Genomic DNA, 14,315 nt, shown 5'->3' on the forward strand with positions numbered 1-14,315 from the left:
GGATGACTCAAGCAGGAGACACCCAGGACCACCAAGGGGCATATATTCTTAGGAAATATTTTTAAATGATGCCTTTAAATGTTAAACACACAGGGACCTTTTTCTCTCTCTTATTTTGGAAAATGATAATAAAAAAAAATCATACGCAATGCAAAACCTGGAGAGTTAATCTGAAAAGGTTCGGAGTTTAAAAAGTAACTCAAGGAAAGACAATGAACTTGACTTCTTCATTAGATTTTTTCTTTTTTCTTTTTTTTTTTTTGAGACAAAGTTTTACTCTTGTTGCCCAGGCTGGAGTGCAATGGCATGATCTTGGCTCACTGCAACCTCCACCTCCTGGGTTCAAGCCATTCTCCTGCCTTAGCCTCCCGAGTAGCTAGGATTACAGGTACCCGCCACCATACCCGGCTAATTTTTGTATTTTTAGTAGAGATGGGGTTTCACCATGTTGGCCAGGCTGGTCTCAAACTCCTGACTTCAAGTGATCCGCCCACTTCGGCCTTCCAAAGTGCTGAGATTACAGGCATGAGCCACTGCACCCAGCTGCTTCTTCATTAGATTTTAAAAAGAGCAAGGCCTGAGGCTTAATATATTACTAAGTAAAGTTCAGAGGCAGGCTCATGGCAGGCTGTGGAACCTCTCTGAATCTCAGTTGCCTCCTCTGTAGTATGGGGGTATTGATGTGAGGATTGAGATATTCCACACAAAACGCTTGGCACTGCACTCTGTATCTCAGACGTATTCAGCTAAAAATAGAGTGATAACAATGATGACAGGATTTTAAGAACAGACCTTTCTTGATGCTTCAAAAGCTAGTGAGTTATTCTGTCTTTGAACGCCACAAAAGGGCCTAAAGAATATGTTTATGTCCAAACTCAGCGTCTCAACTCCGTAGGGGTTTTATGGATTAAATCATGGGTGCATGGCCCATGTGTGCATTTTGAAATGAACCTCAGTGGCTTTTGAGACCTGGTTCCAGCTCTCACTTGGGTGGGGGACTGGGCTTCATGGTTGAATTCTATGGAAAGTGCTTTATTGGTTAGTCCTGTGGACTTGTTAGGAGAGCACAGTTAATGTGCCCTGAAGTCACCAGGAGGGGAAAGTCTTGGGCCAGTGATCGAGGACCGTCTAGACGCAGTTATGAGTTACTTGCTTTTTGAATTTTCTTTTGTGCTGGCCAAAGCAATTAGAACTTGTCCCTGGCCCTGTTTATGGAGGAGGAGATCGAGGGTGAAGGACTGGGGCCTGGCTAGTTTAGTGCCTGGCAAGCCTAATCCAGCTGCATGGGGCAGGGAGACCAGGATGACCTGCAGGGACCCCACTAAGTGCCCAGGCCAGAAAGCAGGTAGCTGTGGCAGCCCCAGGCTTTGGCAGTGAAGCTGGAGTGAGCCGTCAGGCCTTGAGATGACTCCTGCCAGCCCCAAGTGCCTGGCACAATGTGTGCATATCAGTATGTGGGGAGGAGTAAGATGGGAAAATTGCCAAGCCAGGGTAGTCCTCAGGCCTGCAGCACCCCTGGGGAGGCTGAGTGGGGGGGCCTGAGGTCAGAGCAAGGGTTGAGCAGTGTTGCCCCACCCTGCCCCTCGCTCCATCCAGGTGGCCTCTGTCATGCCTCTGAACCTCTTGGGGCCCGTTTCCTCATCTGTAAAATGGGCAGCAGGGAGTTTATGATTATTAAAAGATGCAATGAATGGAAAGTGCCCAGCAAAGGGCCTGGCACAGGAGGGGCAAAATAGAGGTTTGCTGTGAGGTTCATCTGGTGACTAGATTTTTCTTTGGATATTTTCCTTTTTTCGTTTTGGGATTATGTATGCCACCTTTGCTCTATGATAAATTATGTTGCGTGGACACCGTAAGAGAGGTATTTGTGCTGGAAAAGGGTTTACAGCGGAGGAAGACCCTTCCCCACCTTCTGGGAGGAAGGCTGCCCGGATCCAGCACAGCTCAGACAGCTCTGACACTGGGGCTGTCGTGTCTCTTTGTGGGCAGAAAGCACAGGTCCCAGGCTGGGCGGAGTGGGACCTTGTGGCTCAGGAGACAGGATGGGCTTGCCGGAGACCCCACCCCCTCCCCAGGGCTGGAGCTGAAGCACAGTTGGGCTTTGTGCAGAGTCACGAGGGGCCGCTGAGGGGGAACTGCGCCCGGGCTGAGCTCACAGGCCTCAGTTCTTGTGAGTGGTTTTGAAAGAGTCAGCGGAAAGTGCTGACTGGGCTGTTCTCCTTCACCCCAGAATTGTGATGCTGCGGCTCCTGGCAGGGATAGGGGAGAAGCCCCACCGGGAAGCCACCCCCTCAGCTGCCAGCTCACACCTCCCAGGCGTCAAGTGTCCAGGCTGCAGAATGGGCGGATCTCTCTGCCAGGTGGTGCTGGGGACACTGACTCACGTCGGGGCCGTGCCTGCAGGTGATGCCTGATGCAGGGGGCTGTGTTTCGGGGTGTGCTTGGCCCTGCAATAGCAGGCGGCTTGGAGAAACTCTCCCAACCATGCTGATAGCCAGGAGGAGAGAACTGGGCTTAGTAATCAGACCCCTGGGCTGACCTCCCCACTGCAGTCCTGCACTGAGGTATTTGGCTTCTGTCATTTTTCTGACCCCACCAGCTTGTTGTGAAGGGCAAAGATGATGACCAGTTGACACAGTTAGAACTGGTCTGGGTTTGTCCCAGTGGTGTCATGCCTGCTCACCCAGGTCATGCTGATGTGGCCCTTGCCCTCACCCCACATCCTGCCATTCAGCAAGTCCCCAGGAGGTTGACACAGCACTGCACCTCTGCTGCAGCGTTGCCTTGGCAGGAGGCTTTCCCTGACGCCCCTGTGCAAACAGTTTCCGGTCTCTCCGCCCTGCTTTTCCCTGACCTGACAGATCCTTAAGGGGGGCATCTGGGTGTTGCAGTATCCCCAGTGCCTCAGACAGTGCCTGGCACAGGTAGCCCTCCAGAAAGCTTTTTGAATGAATGAAAAATCTGTCCCCTGCTACTCCCCTCCCTGCCGTAGGCCTCACTCACGAACCGTGTCTGTGCTTTTCTCCAGTCTCCTTAGCACCGGCCCCACCCTAGGCTGGAAACGTGCCCCCCACCTGCCCGGTGCCCATCCAGACTCCCATTCGCGGCGGCCACCGGGTTGCAGGGCCTGTGTGTCTCCAGCGCCTGTGCCTGCCCCGCCCCCTTCCTGGTGCCTTGGGTGGCAGGTCGTGTGCCTCCTGGCAGGTGTGCGTCCTGCCCTTCCCCAGGGCGCCTCGGGGAGCCAACCTGCATGGCTGACTTGCCCAGGAAGCGCAGGGCGGCACGGGTGGGGCTGGGGCAGGCCCTGAGCGGAGGCGGGAGGTGTGTTCTCCCCACCTGACGCTGGAAGGCTTCCCCACTCCCCACTTCCGACTCCCAACTCCCAGGGCTGGGTGAGGCGGCTGCCAAAGTTATGGAGGAAGCTCAGGAGAGTGCATAGCGTGGGACCAGGGGATTCCAAGCCGGTCCAGGTGAGTTCTGGGAGAGAGTGAAAAGGGACAGCTTTGGAATCACATGTTGAGAGATGATCCTGTTAGCAGCGCCTCTGAGCCTCTGCATGTGCAGTTTCCCTACGTGGAGCTCACTTCTCTCTCCTGGGAATTTCCGCCTCCTCTTCCACCCTCCATTAGGTCTTCCTTCCCATCGTCTCTTGAATTCATCATGATCCTTATTTCTGTACCTTTGAGTTCACTGGCTGTGAGCCTCAGGGCAGGGCCCTGTCTCTTTAATCCACTGCTGCGGAATCTCCAGGGGCTGATGCAGGGCCAGGCAAGGGTGCATCTTGCGGGAGACAAAACATACAAATATAGGTCTCTCTAAGGGCTTCTGATGAGGAGCCTGGGACCCAGCAGAGAGCAGAACAGATGTGATGGTCATTCCCATTTTGTGGATGAGGAAACAGTCTTTCCAAGATCACTCAGAGCTAGACCCCATCCCTGCTTCCTGGCTCCCGTCCTCTAGGGGAGCAGTCCCAGCACAGAGGTTGGACCTGAAGAGGGTGTTGAGATGCAGAGAGAAAGACGGGGAAGATGCGACTATGTGTGGCGGTGTGTGAACAAGGTTGGGCAAGGACATCTGTGTGGCCTGAGGTGCTTTGTATGCCTGGAGAGCAGGGGGCTTTGGGAGCTGGGCAGCAGCGGGGTGGAGGGAGACCCAAGCCTAAGCCCAGGGTGGAGAGCTTGGGCACTGCCTGGCCTTGTGGCTCTCTCTGCCTCCTCCTCTCCTGCACTGTCAGACCCCAGTGGCTCTGGGCTGGCCAGGAGGCTGCGATTGGAACCTGAGCCTTGGCTGTACGTTAGCATCATGTAGGTCCTTAAAGAAAAAAAAAAAAATCCATGGTTGGGCCCCACTCCAGAGAGTCTAATTTAGATGACCTGGTATAGGTAGGGGTTATTTGTAAAAATCTCCAGGTGAGTCTAATGTACTGGCTGGAAGACATTCCTGTCTCTTGGGCCTTGTAAGCTGTAGGACCTGGAGCAGGCTACCTGCCCACTTCATCCTAGCTCTGCATTTCAGAACAGCGGGGTCTGGTTGGGTGAGTGTTTACCTGATCCACTTTGGGGAGTCTCTGTGGGGAGAGAGATGCTGACTCTTAGTTATCTATTGTTGGCTAACCAGTGACCCCAAAACCGGTAGCTGAAAATGGCAGTAGACATTTATTACGCTCACAGTTTGTGTAGGTCGGGAATTTGGTAGCAGTTTAGTTGGGTGGTTCTGGCTCAGGCTCTCTCATGAGGTTGCAGTCACAGTGTCAGCCAGCGCTGCAGACATCTGAAGGGGCAGGAGGATTTGCTTCTGAGGCGGTGCGCTCACATGCGTGGCAGGACGGTTTGGCTGTTTATGGGAGGGCTCAGTTCTGTGCCCTGTGGGCTGCCCCAGGGTTGCCTGAGTGTCCTTCCCACATGGTGACTGGCTTCTCCCAGAGTAAGCTGCCCCAGGGAGCAAGGTGGAAGCCACAGTGTCTTTTATGTCTAGTTTCAGAAGTAACATTCCATCATTTCTGCCATATCCTATTGGCTGCAATGGTCAGCTTGGGAGAGAACTACACCAAGGCATGAATCCCAGGAGGCGGGGATCACTGAGGGGCATCTTAGAGGCTGGTGGCCACACAGATTGTCCTGTTGTTGCACCTGCAGCCTCACAGCCCTAGCCTAGGAGCTCCAAGCACCCCTACCAAGTAGGATAGCGGGGCGACCCTTCTATCCTGTTCTTCCCATTGTTAGTCCATAACTGTATCTCTGTGGGGTAGGGTGGCTCTCTCTGAGGCCTGGTGGCTCTGCTCTGGAACCATTCTGCAGGGGGATCTGTGATCTTTCTACTGGCTGGGCTTCCTTCATCCCCACCCCTGCCTCTTACCCGGCCCAATCTTCCCTGCAGTGACTACCACTAGTGTGCAGACTGGGGCCTGTAGGAAAACATAAGGACTGTTGCTGCTACACACCTGGCTCTGGGATAAGCCCTCTGCATGCATTGTCACACACCCCTGTGGGGCAGGCACACTTTATCCCTATTTTACTGATGAGGAAACTGAGGCTCAGATCACTCATCTAATAAGTGGTGGGGATTCAAATGACTGGTATTCAAAAGCCAGTATCACACCCCAGGACCTGTGTGAAAACTGTGGTACTATAAGGTGTTCCCAAAGGATAGGCCTGTTTATTAAGTTGGGTCATCAAATGAAACATAAGGAAATACGCTTTCATGATTTGTGTGTGTGTGTAAGAGAAGTGTCTCTTCCTGGGGTTCCCCAAGGGCTGTGGTGACTTGGGTACCTCAAAACAAGGCTGATACCTTGGTCTTGAGGCTAGTATTCCCTCTCTGGGTTTCAGCTGTGTTAGGAGACTTTTTTTCTAAGGAAGCGAGCAGCTGTGAGCACCATCACCTATTGACCCTCTCCTGCCAGTGGCCTCATCTGCTGTTATCAAGGGCAGTCTTGCACCAGCGTATTCGCCAGGGCAGTGACCGGTTCTGTGGTCTTTTTTTTTTATTTAGAGACAAGGTCGCCCATAGTGGAGTAGAGTGGCATGATCATAGCTCATTGCAGCCTTACACACCTGGGCTCAGGTGATCCTCCCACCTCAGCCTTTGGAGTAGCTGGGACTCCAGTTGTGCATCACCATGCCCTAGCTAAGTTTTTTTTTTTTTTTTTTTTTGACATGGAGTCTCGCTCTGTCGCCCAGGCTGGAGTGCAGTGGGGTGATCTTGGCTCACTGCAACCTCCGCCTCCCAGGTTCAAGCGATTCTCCTGCCTCAGCCTCCTAAGTAGCTGGGATTAACAGGTGCATGTCACCCCTTCTGGCTAATTTTTGTATTTTTAGTAGAGACGGTGTTTCACCCTGTTGGCCAGGCTGGTCTCGAACTCCTGACCTCGTGATTCACCTGCCTCGGCCTCCCAAAGTGCTGGGATTACAGGCGTGAACCGCTGTCCCCAGCCCTAGCTAATTTTTAAATTTTTATTTTTGTAGAGACAGGGTCTTGCTGTGTTGCCCAGGCTGGTCTCAACTTCCTGACCTCGAGCAATCCTCCTGCCTCAGCTTCCTAAAGCACTGGAATTATAGGCATGAGCCGCCATGCTGGGCCTGGTCTTTCTTACACCTGTGTGGTTGATGACTTCCTGCAGGGGAATTCAGAGTTGGGGTGTTAGGTCTTGCTTACAGGGAGGGAATCCAGACCATGGGGTCTTATCTTGAGAGCCACTAAAGGAAGCTGCAGTAGACTTTGCTGGGGATACAGGAGGCTGGTGAATAGGTTCGGGAGTCAAGGCTGGCCTCTCTCAGGGTAGGGGTGATTTTCCCTATTAGACAAATGGGGAAAATGAGGTTCAAGTGCTAACAGACTCTCACAAGGCCACACTGGTTAGTGGCAGAGGCTGCTGCCTGGGCAATTCATCTTCTCTAGTAGCATCCTGGAGTGGCATATCCTCCCAGCAGATCTCTGGTTGCTGAGAGGGCATGGAGCTTGCCTATCTCTGGAAGATCTGGAATCTGATGGGAAGAATGTGGGTTCTGTCTGCTGAGTGATGACTATCTATCTGGCAAGCCAGGGACGTCTGCAGATAGACATACACAAAGATGGGAAGCAGGGTGTGGGGTGTGAGGAGACTGAAAGTGGAAACTGAGCTGGTGGGGCTGGCCCAGAGCTTGAAAGGTTCAGAGGTGTTCAGAGCAATTGTGCCCAGGGCCTGACCTAATCTATTGTCAGAGTGTGATCAAGTGGCTAATTGTTGCTGAAGGTGGGACCTATAGGGTGGGGATTGGGATAAAGCTGCAGGGATGTGGCCTGGGGAAGGAATTGCAGTACCAGCCTCTGTTCTGGCCCGTCTGCACCTGTTTTTCTCTCTGACTGACACTGTCATCAGGGCCCTCAGTGAGCTTTCTGCCCATCAGAAAGACCCTGCCCTTTGTCTGGCTTCTGTTTTTTGAGACAAAGTCTTGCTCTGTCTCCCAAGCTGGAGTGCAGTGGTGTGATCATGGTTCACTGTAGCCTTGACTTTCTAGACTGAAGCAATCCTCCTGCCTTGGCCTCCCAAAGTGCTGGGATTGCAGGTGTGAGCCAATGTATCCACCCCCCCAGCCTCTCTGGCTTCTTTCTGAGCTTTCTTCCCCTCCTCCACCCCCAATTAGGTTTCTAGTTGAGTAGTCTCCTGGGTCTGCCCCTACAGGGAGCTATAAAATCACCTTATGCCTCCCAGGCAAAAGGGTCCTGAAACAATGAACCTCGGTGGTGTGCAGGACACCAAGGGACACAGAGACGCCCCAAAGTGCTCACCTCTCCCGGGGGGCCCTCCTGCTTTTGCCTCCCAGTGCCTGTGGGGGCCGTGTCTTTGGCTCTGTCCCTCCATGCACTGAGCCAATGGCTGCCTCTCCTTGCAACACATGCCTGCCAAGGGCCCCTGGCTCCTTCTTCTCATCTGAAATTGGCTTACAAAGCCTTTTTAAAGTTGTGCTTTTAGGGACTTTATGATTTTAGGGAAGAAATGTGGGTAGCAATGACAATGTGCTTGGAGAGAAGTCTGGGTGCCAGGCAGGATGATGGAGCCCTTCCGTGTTTTTGGCCTGTGAGGGCCAGGGGACATTGCTGGGGGCGGGGGCTCTGCTGAAAGAGGCTCCCACAGCTTTTCCCTTTCGTGAGCTTGGAACTGGCTAATGGCCACCACCTCTGATGCCCCCTTCCCCTCAACAGTGGGGAGGATGGTCAGACTGAGTCAGGATTGAGAGGCTCAGGCCGAGTCAGCATTGGGTTGGGGTTAGCCAGATACAGATGTGGGGTGCCTGCATGATGTCATTGTCAAGGTCCAGCCTGATATTAGGGTTGGGGCCAAGGTGAAGGCTGGGTTCTGAGCTCAGATGAAGATCGGGGCTCTTCTATAAGTGAGACAGAGCTCTGGGCTCTAGGAAAGGTGACTTTTGTACTGGTCTCTTTGGGGATCTTCCTCCCTCTCCCGCCCGCTCTGAGATGACCCTCACAGTGGCCACACCTTTTACCTGTGCTAATTTAATCGTCCTACAAAGTAGCTGTACCTATCCCCATTTTACAGATGGGAAAGCTTGAAGACCAAAGGAAGCCTTCAGATATCAGATAGGGCTGAGACAAGTGTGCAGTGGTGGGGTACAGAGGGTGCATCCTTGGAGTGAGTTCAGAGGTGTTGGCCAAATGGGGCCTGGAGAAGGGAAGACACTGGCCCAGGGGTCACCTGGCAAGGTAGAGATTGAGCTGGGGCCTGAACCCAGGTCTCCAGGCTCCTGGGCCAGTGTTCTCTCCCTCCCCTTGTGTTTCCTGGACTCATGGGCTGCCCCTGCTCTGTTCCCCACACCTGCCACCCCCTTCTCCCTCCCTGGCGGCCCAGCCTGGCCCAGCAGTCCTTTTACTTCCTGACTGGCCTGAGTGAGGAGGCTGGGGAGGGTCTGGCTGGGAGGAGTTGGGGCCCAGCCCCTCCCCGGTTGAGGGGTGGGAGGAGCCTCACCGCAGACACAGAGCCCCTTTGTCTGGGCCGTTGTGCAAAGCAGCTGGTCTGGGATTTCTGGGCGTTTTTACATTTGAAGAATAATTGCATTGTCTGGGGGGCCTCAAGAATCCAAATCCCTCCCCAGACTTCCAGGCAGTCCAAAGATGTGCCCCTGGAGCAGCTCCCCAGCTTCCCTCCCACTCCCTCTCCTCCTGTTAGAAACCTGAGAAAGCAGGGTGGGGGCGGGAGGCATGGGGAAACTGAGGTGGGGCTACCCTCAGGGACTAGAAGTCTCCACTGGGAAGAGAGGTTTAAAGTCCCCAAGGCTGGTCAGGAAGGGGGCAAGTGAGCTGTCCCCTGTTGCCGAGGGCACCACAGTCCTGGACAGGTCTCATGAGCAGATGTGGGGTTGGAGGAGGGAGGAGGCTGCTGGTGGAAGGGCTGGGTATATTTTGGGGCACTTCAGCTGGTGGAGTCCTGGGTTCCAAGGGGAGCCAGGCAAAGTGAGCCAGGTGGGCCAACTTCCTGGGAGCCTCACTCTTCTTCTCTGGGAAACGGATTAGGAAATTCATCCTGGGGTGACCTTGAGAAAAAGGCAGGGCTCAGGCACACTTGGGAATAGCCTGTGTTCAGAGGGGGCCAGAGATGGGTAGGAGTTTCTCTGTCTCTCTCTCTCTCTTTTTTTTTTTTTTTTGAGATGGAGTCTCACTCTGTCACCCAGGCTGGAGTGCAGTGGTGTGATCTTGACTCACTGCACCCTCTACCTCCCGGGTTCAAGTGATTCTCCTGCCTCAGCCTCCCGAGTAGCTGGGATTACAGGCACGCATCACCACACCCGGCTAATTTTTGTATTTTTAGTAGAGACAGGGTTTCACCATGTTGGCCAGGCTGGTCTCAAACTCCTGACTTCAAGTGATCCACTTGCCTCGGCCTCCCAAAGTACTGGGATTATAGGCGTGAGCCACCATGCCTGGTTCTCTCTCTCTCTCTTTTCAAAAGTAAAGCTTTATTTTAGTTTATTTTAGAGACAGGGTCTTGCTCTGTTGCCCAGACTAGAGTGCCATGGCGCTATCATAGCTCATTGCAACCTCAAACTTCCAGGCTCAAGCCATCCTTCGTCCTTGGTCTCCTGTGTAGCTGGGACTACAGACGCATTTCGCCACAACTAGCTAATTTTTAAATTTTTTTTTTTGTTTATGTTTCCGATAGTCTGAATATGTTTGCGATTTTTAATTTTTAGTAGAAACTAGGTCTCACTATGTTGTCCAGGCTGGTCTCTTAACTCCTGGGCTCAAGTGATCCTCCCACTTTGGCCTCCCAAAGTGCCGGGATTACAGGCATGAGCCACCTGTAATGGCTCTGACCACACCTGGCCAGATTTTTATGTCTTGTGAGGGGTGTCTTGGAAGGGTGTGGGGTACAGGAGGCTGGCCTCTCCTGGCACTGTTTTGTTTCAGTAGCCACTCTTGGAGAGAGGCGTGATGTACTGATTTTTGGGTGATGCTGAGGTGGGCTTCAATGTTAAAGAAAGGGCACCGCACACCCAGCTGGGTGATTGAGTCCACTGTGGTTCACTCACAGGGCTTGGCTGTGCTTACCTTGGGCAGGGGCTCACCAGTCTAGCCTGGGACCTCAGCCCTGCTTTGTGGCTGTGGGGCTCCAACCTCATTCTTGAGATAATAGACAACAGAATTTCCTGGGGTGAGATGCCTGTGCTTTGGGGTAGGCTGGGGGGCAGGTGACAGTGCAGAACCAGTATGAGGGACTCACATTTCAAGGGTGTCTGTTGCTTCAGGAAACAGTAATGGAGCAGGCCTTGCTGGTGGTTCGAGCAGCACCCAGCCCTGAAATCACACAAGGTGTGCATATGTTAAGAGAACCCAGAACCAGCTTCTCTGATGTGTATGAGGGAGGCTGTTTCCTGCAGGCCTTCAGGTGGGCTGGGCTGGGGAGGCTCCCGGCTTTTGGTGAAGTTGGGGGTCTGTGTGTATGTTTCGGAGGGGGAGTTGTGAGTGAGAACTGAAGCTAGAAAGGCCAGCTGGGTCGAGAGGGCAAGGCTGACATGCAGAGATCTTCCCCAGGCCTGCTACATAGTAGGTACTCAGTGAACTGCTAAATTATATTCCCTGGTCAACGAGATGCCCAGCTGTGCTTATCCTTGGAGGGTGGGGCTGGGAGATTGAGACCTGCATAGGTGAGGCTCAGATAGAGGAGGGGGGTGGGAGGTGCTCCTGGGGCAGCTACGGTGGAGGTGACAATGATTCAGGCTGTGGGGTTGCCATGGCTTGAACCGACGAATGAGGAGGGTCTCCCACTAAGGGTGACTCCAGATTTGAGCCTAGGGACTGCTTGGTGGTCCTGTGATTTGACCTCAGTGAGGAAAGTGCCAGGAGTTGGGTGGTGCCCCCAGTTTAGTTCTGGCCACTTCCAAGGGGGGCTTGGCAGGGTCAAACGTTGGAGACCAGGACTAACACGTGTCTCTAGTATTTGGCCCTTAGGAGGTACTTGCTGGAGTGTAAATTTCTTTACTTTTTTTTTTTTTTTCTGAGACAGGGTCTCACTCTGTTGCCCAGGCTGGAGCACAATGATGCGATCTCAGCTCACTGCAACTAGAGTATATATTTCTGAGAGTGTCAAAATGAAATTGGGGAGGATGTTCCAGGGATGGGATGAAGAAGTGGCAGTTCACACAAAGTTTGGTGGCTCATGCCCACTCTGGTCACCTGACCTCTGAGTCTTTATTCATCCGTCTTTGGCAACCCTGCCACAGGACGGGGCTTTTCTTCCCTCTTTTCCTCTCTCCATATCCTGCTACTTTCCTGTGTCCAATGTGGCTTCTTGGGACACTTCAGTCAGGGTGGTGGCGGCTCTGGACAGCTGGGGGAGGCGGAGTCCTGCAGGCTGGAGAATTGGCTGCACGGCATCTTGGATGAAATTGCCGGGGACCAGGGGGTGCACTCGTGCCCTGGCTGGCCTGATTTCTTGATGCTCCCAGGCATTGCCTGCTTGGGGACATGAAGAATTAACTCAAGGCGTGGGTGCAGGCACTGGGCAAGAGGCTTACACCCCCCCCTTTGCCATGGAAGCAGGAGCAAGAAGGCAAGTGTCTGTTGCCCGCCCTCCTCCTCTTCCCTGCCTGGCTGAGCCAGCACTTTTTTCTTCTCTCCTTTATCTGCTCAAAAAGTACAGGGTGTTCTGTTTCTCCTGTGCATACAGATCAAGGAGTGGATGTTCTTTCTTTCTTTCTTTCCCCAAGGCGAGAGAAGGACAGGGCAGGCACCGAGGACCATTTAAGCGATTGTCCTTCCTCAATAAGGCAGTTTCTCATACATTAAAACAAAACGAAACAAACCCCAAAAGGGAAAGGAAACGATGACACACACCAACAGAAAACAAGTTGCCCCTTACTGCCCCCACTCCCCACCAGGCGTTTAGCACACAGTAGGCGTCCTGGCTATGTTCTCTCTCTCCCTTTCGGTTGGACCCCAGGGTATGCTGGCTCCATGGGATGATTAAGTGATGTTAAGGACGCTGCTGTCCAGGGTGTGCTGGCTCCATGGGATGATATTAGGGCCACAGGACAGACTCATTTCTCTGCCCTCTGTGGGCTGTGTAGGGGGCTCCTCTGGCTTCCTGGAGGCACTGGGGGTTGACAGGCTTATCTAGGACAGGGCCTGAGGAGGGACAGGACTGTGGGATTAGCTCTGAGGGTCAGGATACAGGGGACTCACATGGCCCCTGCTTACTTGCGTGGCATTCCATGTGCGATGTCTGTTTGAGTTCAAAGTCTCTGAGACCAGGTGCAGGGAGCTGGGGGTTCTTTCTTTGCTGATCTTGGAGGCTGCCTGCATTCACATTGTCCATTCCACAGCTTGTTCCAGAGACAGTCTGCTCACGGTGTAGCTTCCGCACTTGACAAATTATTTTTATGCACGAGGCCCTTGAAAATGTTGACAGTCTTGTGACATCCATGGAGGGTCTTATTTGACGGCCACAACAGAGCGGTGAGGACAAGGGGCCCATGCAAGGCTCTGGGAGCTGGGAAGGCAGGTAGCTGGCTACGACGGCCCTGCTGGCACCGAGCGCTGTTCGCCTATCCTGGCTTCCCAAGGCTGGAGCTTATCTGGTCCCCTGGTTTTCAGAGGTGGTGCTCCAGGGAGCCTGGGGTGAGGGGGACCCGCAGTTTAATACCTGCTACACCCTGACCTCCATAGCAGTTTTTTAAGGGGTTCCACCAGTAAGGCGTGAGAGCCACTGCAGCCATGCCTTTCCGTAGTGGATAGGAGACTGTGTGGGGGGTTGCCTGGGGCAGTGCCGCCGGGCGGGTTGCGGCGCCACGTCAGTCCAGGGTGCGCAGGGTGGCGGCGTCCCCCTCGCAGCTGGCGCGGCCCCTCCGGAGCACGCCGCGTGTTTACCGACCTGACGCAGCGTCCCGGCCCGGCTGGCAGACATCCGGCAGCATCACCGCTGACCCTCCCCGCCCGCCCCATGCAGGCGGCCACATCCTTACCTCTAAATTTAGTCTGCAGGAAGGAGAACCTGGGGTAGGGTGGGGGAGGACTGGAGCCAGCCCTGATGCCTGTCCTCCTGGGAGGGAGGCAGGACCTAGCATCTCTGGGGTGAGGGAGGAGAGGGAGGGGAGTCAAGAGGACAGAGGCGGCGAGGAGGAAAGCGCCGGAGCGGCCCTGCTCCCGGCGTGGCCTCATCCCCAGCGAAAGCGCGACACCAGCTGTCTGGGAAGGGGAGCGGGAGCCCTTGCCTCCGAACTGGAGGCTGCCCGGATGGGGCTCCGGGTCTCGGGCGCCACCTACCGGCCTTTTTGGGAACCGATTCTGCACGGAGTTGGCGGGCCTGGGTCTCAGGGGAGCTTGGAGGACTTTTAGGGGCTGGAGGGTGGGCGGGGGGGTTGGAGAGAGGATTCCAGTCCAGGCCCAGGTATTGCAAGGGTAGGTGGAATGGGCGGGGGGCGGCGGGGGGGAGGCACAAAGAGCAGCTTCTCAGCCTGAGCGTATTTCGAAAAAAGCCTCCTTTGCTCACCCATGTCACTTAAGTGATGTTAAGGACGCTGCGGTTCAAAGCAGGATGGAAACCTCAGTGGTCAGACCCTGAAATGCATAGAGAAGAAAGTCAGTGTGGCAGCCTTTGACGGATTGATTGGAAGGCAGGAATGACTATCTTGTTAATGAGGTGTATGTAGATATATACAGTGAATTACACATATCTCAAATGTGTAACTCAGCGAATCTTCATATGTGCCCTGGGTACCCACTTTTCAGATTAAGATACTTATTCCCTCTACATAAGAAAGTCCCCTCCTGCCCCCTTCAGTCATCTCCCTGCCTCCTAACCTCTCTTCTGACCTCTGGCTTCA

General features: G+C 53.9%; 1 protein-coding gene across 5 annotated transcripts in view; it reads left to right on the forward strand.

Moving 5' to 3' along the window:
- The window catches only part of SMOX (spermine oxidase), a 39,479-nt gene that overhangs the window by 10,513 nt on the left and 14,651 nt on the right, over positions 1-14,315 (forward strand). Inside the window, exon 1 of one of the 5 annotated variants that reach the window (XM_025400187.1) lies at positions 12,764-12,948. The exons of the other annotated variants lie outside the window; for them this stretch is intronic. The gene's annotated coding sequence lies outside the window, so the exon portion shown is untranslated. Of the gene's footprint in view, positions 1-12,763; positions 12,949-14,315 lie in introns of those variants that run through there. 5 annotated transcript variants of the gene reach the window in all.

This window comes from Theropithecus gelada, chromosome 10 (assembly GCF_003255815.1).
Source record: "Theropithecus gelada isolate Dixy chromosome 10, Tgel_1.0, whole genome shotgun sequence".
Taxonomy (NCBI): Eukaryota; Metazoa; Chordata; class Mammalia; order Primates; family Cercopithecidae; genus Theropithecus; species Theropithecus gelada.